Raw genomic sequence first — 15021 nt, 5'->3', positions numbered from 1 at the left:
AGGGCCTCGCAAAACTAGCTATGGAGTTTATATATCATGCTCTCTCTATCTAACATCAATATAATTTTGCATAATAGGTGGATCTTAGACCAATGAAACATCAATAATAATTTCACATCTAACAAGGGTTGGCCATGTAGCAAGTAATAGGAGGTTTTTCTTAAAAGATCATCTAATATATCTTGATCTTCTACTTGGATTTTTTATATACCTTATTCTTATGGAATACAAACATCATAGCTATGGATAACTTTCTTAGCTTGTGGATCCTAGGGACGATAGCTTATTTCACTTGTATCACTATATCTAAGAAAGATGCATTTCAAATCCAACTTCTTGTGCTAGTTTTTTAGGAACATGGAAGAACATCTTGCATCCAAAGATTGAAGTATACATATGGAGGTTTACCAAAAAATATCTTCTCTACAATGCTATCACCAAGAGCACATTTTATAATCTTGTCATTTAACTTCTTGTGTTATTACAAAGCATAAGCCAAGCAACTAAAAACACACAAGTGAGTACAAATGGTTTTTAACCATGGTAAGCCTTATATGGCATGATAGATTGCAAAGACGGAGTGGGACACTTACTAAACATATATGCTGCATATAAACTAGCTTCAAGCTAGAAACTATGTGGAAAAACTTGACTTTTAATTATGCATTGTGCTATCTCTACGAGTGATCTATTTTTCCCCTTAACTACACCATTTAATCGTGGTGTATATGGCATTGTAAATTGGTGTTTTATCCCATGTTCAACTAGATATCCTAATGAATTTTCACACAAAGGGAATGCCACCCAATCTTGTTACACATATAATCTCTGTGGTACTAGATGCAAAGTTGGTTAAGTTGAGCTGTCCTTTAAACCCAAAATGTACATAAGAGTGGAATAAACTACTCAAAGCCGGATTTATTTATAAATAAGACACATAAACTAGGTATTGTGATTATGGTAACACTAAAGAATAACAAATATATTAGAATATGCATGAAAAGGTCAATGCGAGGAACATATCCCTTCCTTTACATAGAGCGTACGTTGAAATGAGTAGAAAAACAAACATACAATGTTAATGGACTTATGGCAAGGATAAAGGGGGGCCTATATCAAAGATCAAAGTACCTAAAGCGAAGGTTAAAGGAGTGATTCTTACATACTAAATGCCCATTCTGTATTTTGCACAACATTTACAAATTCTAACTTAGAAGGAGAGGCATTTGCACAATGGCTATACTAGCCTCTTTCTTCTTAGCCTCTTTCACAATCAATTTAAGATAGTCCTTGATGACATGATCTTTTGCCTTACAATATCTATAAAACATCTAACTTTTTTTTTTTTCTCATCCTTATTAACCTTCTTTGTCTTAGTAATATTTTTAGATTTTTGCTTATGAGTAGAAAATGAAGCTTTCCACTTTATTAATTAGCCAAAAAAGCTTAGTCTCCAACATATGCAATGTACTTGTTTTATCTTGATTGTTTTTCTTGCAACAAAAGCGAGACCAGATCATCAAATGACAAAATTTTCAAATTTCCTATCATCATCAAACAAAGAGTAGATGTAAAACTCTGATAAGAATCAAGGGACCATTGAGAACAATTTGCATAAGTGAACTATTTGGTAAAATCTTATTTGCACCAACAATCAACTACTCCTTAAGATATTTGATCTTTGTCAAAAAGCTGTCCATGGAACCACCTTCATCCATATATTCACTTTCTATCTACTTACACAAGCAAGCAATATGGACCTCATTTTTCCATTGATATAAATGTGCAAGAATATTTCAAGCATCCTTAGCTATCTTACATGATTGAGTATGTGGGACCATGGTAGTTTAGCTGACAATGAAATCAAAGCATGAACCTCTACATCTTTGTCATCCCAATGAATTTTCTTAAGAGTAGGTGGTGATGGCACTCTAGCATCAATCGGAGCAAAACATAAACCTTCAACATCATCTCTGGCCATGGAATATACTTGGTCAAGGGTCTATAGGACTTCTTGACTTGAGTGTTCCCTTTAAGCATCGTGGAGATGGCATCCAAGTATACTAGTGAGGTCTTCCAAGTGTCCATCTCTACCCTCACAGCTTCCGTTCTATTGCCAAGGAAGATTAAGCTATTACCCCAATCTTCGATGACTCTGGTATTGCGCATCCAGGGTCGACCTAATAGGACATCGTAGTCCACACCCTTCATGACTATAAAGTCAACCAAGAACTGGACACCTCTGATTTTCACTGGCTTTGGAATTGCTGTGGTCGTCTATCTCTTCCGCGTAACTTATCTTCAGTGTCGTGAGCTAAGGAGATGGCGTCTTCAAGGGTAGCAGGCTTGAACATGTTCACTTCAGCGTAGTAATGTCCAAGAAGTCCAGACATATACTTCCGCTTATGTGTCGTCTTTGGTACGTCTTCAAGCATGCGTAGCTGTAGGAGGGCCCTTGATAACTCCCTTATCTTGCAACTCGATGCAATGTGCCTAGAGTTGCTACCAGCTTAACTCAAGTCAGGACTCAACCAATATTTGGGCTCACATATGGCTTCTCCTCATAATGAGGGCCTTACAACTTTGAGCACCATGGATCATTGGTGGCACCTTATGAGGCTGGGACATTGAGCATATCTAACACCCCCCCTCAATGTCCCCACCCGCAGGTGAACTATCTCCTCGGCCTAACAAGTCTTTGAAGATGAACTTGAAGCAGATCCTTTGTAAGTGCTTTGGTGAAGATATCCACTCCATTCTCCTATGTTGGACAGTAGACCAGTTCCACTATCCCATCCTTGATCAAATCACACACATTGTGATATTGGATCTCTATATGTTTGGTGTGTGCATGAAACACTGGATTTTTTACAATGGCGATGCAACTCTGATTGTCACATCTCAACACAATTGGTTATTCATCCTGCACTCCCATATGCCATAGGATCCTTGTCAACCATACTACTTCACATGCAACAAAACAAGCTGCCTTGTACTCTGCTTCAGTAGAAGACAATGCCACTGTTGGCTGCTTCTTACTAATCCAAGAGAAAATTCCTGAACCCAAAGAGAAACAATAACCAGAAACTGACTTCCTAGAATCACTGTCTCCTACCCAATCTGAGCCACAGTTCCCCACAAGAGAAGTTCCAGAACTGTATGTGATATCATAGTCAAGAGTTTCCTTCAAGTATTTGAGCACCCGTCTCCCAGCTTTCCAATGACTCTCATGAGGTTTGTTTGAGAGTGTGCTCAAAACACCAACAACAAAACTGATATTTAGTTTGTTGTTACACAAGTAGATCAGCTGACCAACCTCCTGTACCTCCCAATGTCTGCTAGTGATGATATATCCTCAACGGATAACTTTGCATTCACCTCCATAGGTGTATCTATCTCCTTGCATTTGGTCATGCCAAATGCCTTCCACAATCTCCCATGCATACTTCTTCTAAGAGATGATCATCTTTCCTACTGGCTCTTGCCCTACTTCAATCCCCAAACAATAGTGCAACAAGCCCAAGTCTGTCATTTCAAAATTAGAACTCAAAGCCTTTTAAGTTTGGTTGATCATATCTTCATAGTCACCTATAATAATAAGATTGTCCACATATAGGACAATCACTACAGACTTTTCACCATCCCTGTAAACATACAAGTTAGCGTATGAGGCATATCTTTTGAAGTTTAAGTTTAAAAAGAACTTATCTATCCGTCGATACCATGCTCTAGGGGCTTGTTTCAGCCCATACAGTGCCTTCTTCAGTTTACACACTTTGTTCTCAGAATGGGGGGGCCTCAAACCCCGGTGGCTGAGCCACGTATACCTTCTCCTTGAGGTCACCATTTAAGAACGTTGACTTAACATCCATTTTGTAAACTGGCCATTGCAAGTACTGTGCGAATAGTGGTCATTCTAGCAGTTGGGGCAAATGACACTTGAAAATCAAACCCTTCAACCTGTGAAAATCCCTATGCAACCAGTCTGGCTTTGTACCTTTTTAAGTACCATCAGCCTTGTACTTTACCTTCCAGATCCACTTGGTGCCAATAACATTCCGCTTTGCTTGTCGATCCACTAGCTCCCAAGTACCATTCTTCATTATGCTGTCATACTCGGCTTGCATAGCTACCTTCTATGCTAGATCTGCAAGTGCTTCTTCTAAGTCAATTGGCTCCTTTGCTTCTCTGATAATCTCAACCATCAAGGCCATATTGAGTATGTGAGAAAAAGCCCTCCTTTGCTTCTCTATTCTCTAATATCTCCTTGGTCCATTTGCCTTCTCCTCAACAGATGTAGGCATATGATTATTGTGGTCATAGAGTTGCTTCACCCAATGCACTAATGGCTTTTCTGGTGGGGTGATGTCATGTTGGTGAAATTTTTCCTCATCATCTAAAGATGATGCTTCGTCCTCCTTAAGGATAGGGACAACTCTCAGGACAGATTCATAGTGGACTACTTCTTTGCTTGATTATAAAGTGGAATAACTTGCCTTCTCCTCCTCTGTATGTGGCTGCTCCTTGAACACCACCTCACGGCTCACGATGATCTTCTTTGCCTCTTGGTCATATAAATTGTAAGCCTTTTGCTCATCATTATAACCGAAGAAGATACATTTTCTGCTTTTTGGTTTTAACTTGTTTCTCTTCTCATCTGGAACATGTGCATAACATTCATATCCAAAAATTCTGAAATGTGAAACAGATAGTTTCTTGCACACACATCTTACCAGTGTAAGCCTCATGAGATGGTTTTCCCTTGAGAGTCTTTGTGTAGCTCCAATTTAGAATGTAGACTGCAGTATTAATAGCTTCAGCCCTAGGCAATTTCTTGCCCTTTAGCATGTATCTTGCCATCTCCACACATGGTGCAATTCCTGCATTCAACAACACTGTTTTGCTGAGGTGTGTGAGGCATCGTCAATTGATGCTTGATCTCTTTGCTCTTGCAAAAGTCTTCAAACTCCTTTGAGTTAAACTCACCACCACCATCTATTCTAAATTTCTTCATACTTTTTCCTGTTTCATTCTCAACAAGTTTTAGCCATTCTTTAAACTTACCAAAAGATTGAGCCTTATCACAAAGGAAGTACATCCATATCTTCCTACTGTAGTCGTCGATAATCAACATAAAATAAGAAGATCCCCCCAAGGCCTATGTGGGCATTTTACCGCACAAGTCAGCATCATGCACCAACTCTAAAGGAGCCTGTGCTCTATTCTTGCTTTCATGTGGAAATTCCTTTCTCTGTTGCTTGCCCATCATACAAGCTTCACATGGTTCCTTCAATTAAGTCACTGCAGGTAGGTGAGCAACCATACCTTGCTTGTGCATCTCCTTCAACATTGCAAATCCAATGTGTCCAAACCTTTCATGCCAAAGCTTACTTGTGCCCACTCTAGTGGTGGTGGTTGTAAGAGCACTTAACTCATATAGGTTGTTCCTTCTTTCTCCTTTGCCAGCACTGTCGAGAATTTTTGCACATGTGTTCTTGAACCTCACTTCATGACTAAGATCAATTATGGCAACACAACTAATAATAGATTTCTCCTAATTTCGAGAACATACAACACATTTGAAAGCTTTTTGACTTCACCATTTGCAGAAACAAAATAAATAGTACTTGTGCATGCAGCAATGAATTTTGCATCATTTCCAATCGTCACAGTGATGGATTCTTGTAGAGGCTACATAAAACTATATAGACCTTTCTTGTTGGTCATGTGACAGGAGGCCCCACTATCCAACACCCATGAGTCAGTGGTAGATTCTTCTTGCATTGAGGAGCACACTTCCTCAATGGTTTCCATGAATAACTCCAACTCTGCTTTAGCCGTATTAGCTGTCTCTTTCCCTTTACTTTTAAGGGTACCATTCTTTTCATATGCCTTCTTGACATGACAATCTGTGATTGCATGTCCTTTCTTCTTTCAGTAGAAGCACTCTCCTTGAAACTTCTTCTTACTACCCTTCTTCTTTTTGTCACCATCATTTTTGGTGGAGGAACCACCTTTGCCTTTTTGGCATTGGCAGAGAATACAACATCTCCATTGTTGCTTCCTTCTCGGACTTTCAACCTCAACTCCTCCTCCATCAATAATGCACAAAACTCTTCAAAAGTCAAAGCTTGAGGTCACACATGAGTATTAAGGCAGTTACTAGTCCATCAAACTTTTGTGGACACATCCAAAGACACATCCGAGCTAGCTCTGTAGTGAAAACTAGGAACTTGTAGATAAGAGAATACTGCGCACAATAAGGGAAAGAGATAAAGGCAACATAGAAATGGAGTGAACTGCAGTTGAACATTTTATTGCTAGTAGTTGTATATATACATGGTACATTAAATGAGGTAGGTGAGCTTCATCTCCAAATATATGAGATATTTATAGACTGGATATCTATCAGATCCTTTTGTCCACATATTGACTTGCCCTTATCTTATCCAAACTTTTATCCTTATCCACAACTTTATCTTATCTTAATTTTGGGCCTTGAACGATAGAGATTGATACTTTATTGTCGATGAAGATTGGAATTTGCTGAGGCTGATATCCAAAATTGATGTCTTCCAAGAGTTTCTTCAGGCAAAATTATTTCTTGAGCAACCATGTTGCATGCCACATATTCAACTTCAGTAGTAGAAAGTGCTATGGAGTGTTGGTGTTTGGTGCTCCAAGAGATGGGACCTCCTGTTAGAGTAATGATAAGGCTAGTGGGAGATCTTTGGGTTGCAAGGTCACCACCCCAATCTGCATCGGAGTATGCTCGTAAAGGAAAATCATTGATATCTTTTGTAAAACAAATCCCCACATTTGATGTTGCCTTTAGATATTGTAAGACCCGTTTGAGCTGCCTCCAATGTTCATAAGTGGGCTAATGCATGGCTTTGGAGAGAATGTGTCCTGCATAAGATAAATCTAGATGGGAACAAGTAATTAGATATCGAAGATATCCAAGTGCTTCCATATAAGGAATAGTCTCCATTTCACGAGCCTAGTTAGTTGAAAGAGAATGAGATGAGGATGGATTCAATTGGAGATTTTGGGCAAGTGGAGTGACCATGGGATTACATTTTAGCATGGATCAACGGGAGAGAATAAACATAATGTAGGTATGTTGATGCATTTTGATGGATGTGGGTGACTGTTCAATTTCAATGCCAAGACAGTAATGCATAGGACCATAGTTTGTGATAGCAAATTGTGAAGATATGATAGATTTGGCTTTGGACATTGCTTGAGGAGAGTTGAAAAGAATAGGAATGTCATCAACATAGAGACCCATGATAATGACGGTGTTGTTGTGAAGAAGACTATAAATGTTATGATCTATTTCTAGCCCCCGAAATCCATTATGTATTAAGTGAGAAAGAATACGAGTGTACCATTGCCTTGGTGCCTATTTTAGGCCATAAAGAACTTTATGTAGTAGATAGACATGTGTAGGGAATTTTGGATCAACAAAATTTGGTAGCTGAGGCATATAGAATTTTTATTCTATGTGACCATGTAAGAAGGCAGTTGGAGGGGAGCTACGGAGCTCTACCTCGAGACCTACAGACTGCTTATTGATCAAGCGTTTCAAGCCGAGCGGCCATGGCTACCTCTCACATAGCCGACGCACAATGCTTACCTTACGGGTGTAGTGAGCTTACCTTGATGCTTGATCGAGTTCCCTCCTCTCTCTTGCACTCTGGTAGCTCCACGATCCTTGTGGCAAGCTCAAGCAACCTCAAGCCCCCTCCGTCAAGCTCCATCCTCCATAGCCATGCAAGAGAAGAGAAGAGAAGAGAAGAAGAGAACATGAAGAGAGAAGATGGGGAGCTTCTTCTCCACGATCCCTCTCACACACTCACTCCTCACTCCCTCACACTCCCTCACTCAAGCACAAGCAAGAAGGCAAGAAACAAGAGAGGAAGAAGAAGAAGCTTTGGCCACACACAAGAATGAGCTTCTCATTCACTTTTGAACTTTATATATATGCCCTACTTTTTGGGCAGTCATCCCCACTTTTTACATGGTCGGCCATTAGCCTAGGCCCTCTTTTCCTATTTCCCACCGTTCTAACTTATCCCATTCCCACTAATGCATACAATTTGCACATGAGTGAGTCCGGCACTCTTTTTACAAGGATTTGGGAGCGCCTTCATATTTAATGGCTCGCTTTTACTCTTTTCTTTTCTCGAGGTGACACTGAAGCCTTCTGGAGAGGTCGTCATTCAAATTTTCAGGGTCTAACCTCCATCCAGGGGCGCCTTTTCCTTCCTTTGTCCTGTGCCTTTTTGGTTATCTCCTTCTTCCATTTTTCCCACACTTCTGCTCCATCTTTCTATCCTCTGTGCTGCGGTAAACATTACCCCCTCCTAGCTGAGTGCCAGTCCCATGGCACTGGGGTGGGAATAGTAAGGTAGTTGGGGTTGCTACTAAGTGGAATTGGTGGGTAGATGACCATAATAAAAAAGGTGCTGTTGTGAATGAGAGATGATGGAGTGTTGATTCCTGATGATTGGGAGAGATTCCAGCGTGCTTTGATCTTCATGAAGATGCTCGGCATTTGTCACACAGTTGTAACTTTCCTTCTGCGATGACTGTCAAAATCAGGGCTCCATAATCATTTTAAGAATCACGTGGTTCCAAGATCTATGCCAATGGTGGGTCCATCACTGGGTTATGATCATAGCCTGCAAGAGAAAGTTGTGCACTTCCTAAGGGGTGTGTCTATCTCACGGTGTGGTGTAAGTGCATGTGCAGTGGAACTGGGAGATGGGTCTAACCTTAGGTAGGCCCTCGGTAATGTCCCACACTTGAGGACCCAGTTCATGTGTTGTTGGAGGTGCAGTGCAGAGCTTAGGGTGACAGGTCTTGAAGTCCTGCCCTTGATGTGCCCTAAGCGTGAAGTGGGGGGAGGGGCTAGGGGTGAACCCTAGGTGTAGTGAGAAAAGTGAGCCCTCGTGCTGCTTTTTTTTTCTTTTGTGGAGAATTACATTCATGAAGGTGTTTTGGCTAATGCCTATCATCTTCATCCGAAGCACGGGGTGGTCGCAGGCATTGGGACAGAAATGCGTGGCTTTGTAGGTATTCTTTAATAGCGGCATGGGCCTTCAAAGGTGTGGATGACAAGAAGGGATGATTACACCTCGTGAAGCAGGTATCATTCATATTCTCTAAGATTTCTAGGCAAAAGGAGGGAAGCAGGATTGCCCTCATCATTAATCTAGTCATAACCCTACTATCTATCCCTAGGTTGATGTCAAAAAAGAGGGGGGGAAGGTGGACTTCCTTGGCTGTAGGTCTCTGCATTAATAGGAATTTGATAAGCCTAAGATAATTACAAGTGGTTAGGAAGGCTGGATCCGGGCAAGAAGAAAAATCCGCGAGGAAGCGGTTGATGGATGGAAGGAGATCTTCTACTCTAAAAACTAGCTTGTCCTCAGGACTCCGGGCATTTACGTTATATATTCTAGGAAAGTCAAAATCCCCATGAATAGGTGGCCATAATCAACTCCATGCCTATGGGGATAGGGCATGTAGATGGGGTTGTTGCGTTCTTCAGGAAGTGAGTTGCAGAAGGCGGTCTAGTGTCAAAATTGGCATCCCAAATCCTCCTTCGCCGCTTTGGTTGTGCCTTGTAGCCTTGGACGGTTTTGGGAACCTTGTTTACCTTGTCCTGCCAGTAATCTGCAGGCTCTTGCCTCCACCTGGTTATTATAAGGCTCCTCTCTTCTATCCATCTGTTCGCCAGATCATTGGCCAAGTCCTTGATCTTGGTTAGAATGCCTAGAGGCAATGCACGGTCCAGTGATCGTGGATAAGCAAATGAAAGCTTGAGTGGTCTCGTCTAGAACTCCCGGTCACGCCATATGATCAATTCCTAGGGCCAATCGATAGGGTTGGGATCCCCTCGTAGTGGCACCGGCTCTTCAGGGAATTGTTTGGTGGGCAGTGATCGCACTCTGCATTGTGCTTCCTCTACCATTTCCTGCCTTCTTCTTTGGCTGCCACAATGCGCTCAGCATGTGGGCGTCATCGGGCTCTTCAGGCGGGGGGTCTGGTAGAGGCGGACTGGGTGTTCTTCGTTGTTCTTCTTCAGCTTATTGCTCCAAGTCTGGACCCTCTTAGACATTCTGCTCGGCCACTGTTGGGGCCACTTGTGGTGGTGGTGTTGACTGCTCCTGTTCTCCTATTCTTCGAACCCTAGTTCCTTAAGCTCAAAAGTGGAGAGGCCGGCACGACGCAGGTAGTGGAATTGCCGCTCTTTCGTGATTCCTGTGTTGCCGGTGGGAAGCTCCTGTTCTTGAAGGCCATATCTTAGCGCTCAGATAGTCAACTCCAGCTTCCTTTTTACCTTCTCCATTGAATCATTTCCCTTTGCTTGGGTGACATGTAGTACTGTGCTGAGAAAGCTTGCCTTTGTGCGTTGGTGCATACATCGGCTGCTTCTGCCCTGGATTCGGCAAGCACTCTCTCGCACTCAGCACACCGCCAAGCGTTCCATTAATTGCCTAACCCTTTCAAAGTTGTTCTTTTCCCACTTGTTGGCTCTTTCGTCCATCTTCCTCCTTCCCTCTTCTAGCTCACTTGCCAATGTGGTTACTACGCTGATGTTCATTTGTTAAGACCTAGAGTTGGTGCCACTCCTTGGATTTCGGAGCCAGCTGTTCTTCAACGATTTCTTTTGCTTGATTTGCAATGCTGAATCTCTGTTCTGCCTCAGCGATTAGTTCTGACTTTTCTTGCGCTAGCTACTCGTGGCTTTGGATCTCTGCAAGGTGCAATCTTTGTTGTGTGAAGGCCATGGCCATGAGGGCCTCTGTGTCTTCCTTGGCAATCTCCCATGCACATTGCAGTTGTCGTGCCTCCTGTTGCCGCCCTTGTACTTCTGCTGCGAGGATCACTTGCCTTTCCCGTGCTAGGAACTCTATCTCTCTCTCCAGCCTGTTTTGTTCCTCGAGTTCATACCATAGCTTTGGTATGGTATCCTCCTGCCACTCGCTCGACTCACCTTCTTGAGCTGCTAACTATCCATACCCTTCTAGTCTAGTTGTTCTTTGTTCCAGGTCAGCATATTGCTGCACTAGCAACTTTAAGCTCCGCTGCTCTACCACCAGGTTTTGCTCTTTGTCCTCCAGCCTTTGTCTCAGGTGGCTCTCATTGTCCTGGGCTTCTTTTGTTTTTGCCTCCAGTTGATCTTGTAGAACTTTCACCTCCCTTTTTCGGTTGGCTCCTTGCCTTGAAACTTCGAGCCTCAAGGTTGCCAAAGTTTCCCTTTCCTTCTCCAGCTCCACCAGGGCCACCTTCTTTTCTTCCTTTGCTTTATCCAACTGTGCCAGGAGCTCAGCCATGTAAGCGTCGTAGTCCGCACCAGGTGGCATGGGAGTAGGGGCTATGGTGGTTGACGCCTCTAGCTTTTGCCGTTTTGGATCTTTCCTAGACTCAGCATCTGCAGTGGCGGGTCTTTTCGCTCCAGTCTCCGATACAATCTCAGCCACTTTATTGACAAGCATCTGCATCATGCTCATTAGCTGGGCCGTGTCTAGAGAGGGCGTGGGTTGCGGGGCGGTTGTGGTGTCGGTTGGCACCGGCATGAAGGAGGAAGGCAGGGGGTGCAACAGTGACTTGCCCTTGCCTACAATCACTGTGGCTGCTTCCGCGCTACCACTTGCTTCGGCCTCATGGTGGGGACTCAAGGGGTTGATCTCTCCTTTTCCATGGGTTTCCTCAATAGATCTACGAGTGGCCTCTACCAACTCAGCCAGTTCTTTCATCCTTAGCTCGTTGGCTTCCTTCTCCGCCCTTCTTTGCCTCTCCTCTTCTGCCCTTTTTGACTCTTCTCTAACTCTTTCGAGTTCTCCCTCTTCCTTCTTCCTTCGTTGCTCCTCCACCCTCCTTGACTCTCTTTGAGCCCTCTTCACCTCGGCCTGCTCCTCTTTGCTCAATCTCTCCTCCTCCTTTTTCTGGCTCTTGTCGGTCTTCTTTTACTTCTGTGGCTTGGCTGTTTGAGTGGGTGGTATTTTTGGCTCTCCTTCATCGCTTGTCATCTTTTCACTCTCGAGCCTTCTTCCTTGTGGTGAGGTGAGCTTTGGTGCCTAGCTTGCTCTTCCTCCATGCCGGCATCCTTGATAGCCTCGTCGATGATTGCCATGAGGATACCTCCATATCTGATTGTAGAGGCTTTTGTGGTAGGTTTTTTTCTTGTGGATCGTGCAATAGAGGCCAGAGATTCCCCACCAGCTGGTGCTGAGGCTGGAGCTAGAAGGGCGGGTGAACTCCTGATAGTTTTCTGGACAAAGCCGTTCCAATCCACCTCCTCTGGAACTCCACCTCCTGATAGTTTTTTGGACAAAGCCTTTCCAATCCACCTCCTCTGGAACTCTTGCCGCAATGCTTTCCAATAGTGGCACCCTGATTCTATTCATTAGTGCATTGTATTTGTGGCCCGAGAAACGAGCGTGGATCATCTTAGCTTGCATCCTCGTCGCAGGGTCTGGAATGTCAGCCAAACTGATTCCATCGACCATGTGCACGTCCTCTTTTCTGACTCCCATCATGGCATACACATCTCTTTTTGGGCACCTCTCTTTCTTGGGCACAAGCCCCAGGGCTCTCTCGACAATGTATGCGTTAAGGGGCACTTGCACCCTTCTTTCATGGTATGCTTCATCTAGATTCATGGTATGCTTGAACATGAATTGGCTAAACCCACGTGTCTCGATGCTGATTCCATACTTTGTCAGCTCCGCTTTCGTGAATGGAAGTTTACCCTGTCCTGCCATGATAGGTGCCTATCATCACACCAAGTCAACATTAGCGTTATAACTTGATTCATTACTAGCAAAACCAAAAAAGAATGCGTGTGATAGTTTGCTGTGCTGATTTAGAGGAATGAAACTTGGAAATAATTCACAACCAACATCAATTTCCTCCTTGCATTCTTTCCTATTTGAATTCAGTTGATCATTTTCATCATCCCTTTAAAAAAAAAAATTTACATCTTGCTACATCACTTGGCTCTCATTCGCTCCCCCCCCTTTCCTCAAGTGTTAATGGAATCCTTTCCTAGGATTAGCAAGGCGAGGAGGAAGGCTCGCATGGGCTGTGTGGGGCGAGCTACTTGGCCAACAACCAAGTATAAAGGTTAGGGTTGTATTCAAGCTAGGCATGATGATCAAGTTCACATGGTCATATGGAAGCTTGAGTAATGTAGGTCAAGACATCATGAAAGATGTCCCTAGAGTTGAGGCAACTAGCAATGTGCAACTCCTCTTCCGTGAGGAACTGGTCAATGTAGGGATGGGCCAATACCTGATCATCTAAGTGTATGTTGCGTGTAATGGCCAAAACTCTAAATGAAAGAGGTGCCACATAAGTAGGGTCGCGTTCAATTGTTTTGATTGCCCTCCTTTGCTCAGCATTGGTCATGATACGACAGCCTTTTTTCTCCCATTGGAGTCGTAAGGCATACCACGGTTGTAAGAACGAAGAAGCAGAGCCGGCAAGCTGCGTGAGCTCCTCCAGTTCTTGTTCAGGTGTAGAGTGAGCGGGCTTGCGGTAAGACGTGATTAGTCTTTTGAGAACAGCTTGCTCCCATTAGCGATTAATTCGGCGGAAATTTTGGAAAATTTGATGGTCATAAACTCATAGTCTTCCCAAGTGCATGGCAACGCACAAACATCAAAAGCAAGGGGTTCGTCAAGAAGTCCTAGGTCAAGCCTCTCATAGCTCCTAGCGAATGTGGTGAAGGTGTCATCCAACTCCTTGACATCTGTTCTTGCAATCGTGCAAGCTCTTGGCCTTGGTCAACACCTTTTCCCTTATCCCGTATGCTAGAATTCTCTCTCTCTCCCAAAGCTGTTGTCCGCTCTGGAGCTCTCTGGCTTGTACTGTCCCGACTAGAGTTCCTCATGCTTCTTTCCCTAAGCTGATCGTCCACCCTTATTGCCTCTTCAAAAACTCTAGCTAACACATCTCAGGAAAGATTATCTTTCGTATGAGGGCCTAAGACCTAATAGTGGTGATGGTGCAATTGGGCTAGACAGTGATGACTCCATTGCTGGCATCACAAATGGGACTTTGCACTCTGGAGCACTTCGATATGCTGTAGTGGGCTTCAGTGGCATAGGAAGCGTGCTGCATTATATTCGAGTCGGCATGGGGGTGAGCAACTCCTCTGACCTAGATGATGTTGGGGCATCCAGCTTGGGATGGTAAATGTGTTGGGAGTCATTAATCACCACTGGTGCTAGTTCAACTTTCTTTGCAGTTTGTGCTTTTGTATGTGCCAGCCTGTCTAGCTGGAGTGGGGTTACTCAGAGTTGAGCCTCTTGAATGTCCACATTTAGGCACCCATATCCAGGGGTTTCCCTCATAGTATCCTTGTGCTCACAAGAGATCTTTGGGGATCCATCGTGGCATGGTAGTGTGCCTATGTCAATAGCATCTAAGCTACCTCTTAGGCTGTGGCGGCTGATAGTTTTTGTGTTTAGAAGCACATTTCTGCAGTTTACAAGGAGGTGGCCCTCGTCATTTTGGCACCCATATGAGCGTGGAATCCTTGGCCTTGTGAATGACTTGGGTGGGCTTGATTCTAGTAGTTTGAGCATGGGGTGAGATATCCCTACCCTTCTGCTTAGGCTTGGTCATGGGCGTGGCCGTGGGGGTCTCTATCGATGGCTCTGCAATTATAGGAGGTGTAAGATAACCCTTGCTGAAAGTAGTCACTATGGGCACATTGCCTACAACACGATGGATGCGATCTAGGTTGTAGTCCAGATTGCAATTTGTCTACTTTTTAAAAGTGCGACCTAGTAGTGACTTATTACCGGCCCCTTTAGTGTTTGGTAACACATAAAAGAAGACTGGGATACTATTAGACTCGATGGAGATAGCCACTTTGCATTTTCCTAAGAGTGAGTAAGTGTTGCCCCCAAATGGGCTGAGTTTAGCAGTTGTGGGCTATAATTTCGGCTGACCGATGCATGTCCAATGGTCATGCATCAAGATGTTACAGTCGGCACC

Source organism: Lygodium microphyllum, chromosome 5, assembly GCF_053477565.2.
Source record: "Lygodium microphyllum isolate KBCC chromosome 5, Lygodium_microphyllum_v1.1.10, whole genome shotgun sequence".
Classification (NCBI taxonomy): Eukaryota; Viridiplantae; Streptophyta; class Polypodiopsida; order Schizaeales; family Lygodiaceae; genus Lygodium; species Lygodium microphyllum.
This window is presented reverse-complemented; position numbering follows the sequence as displayed.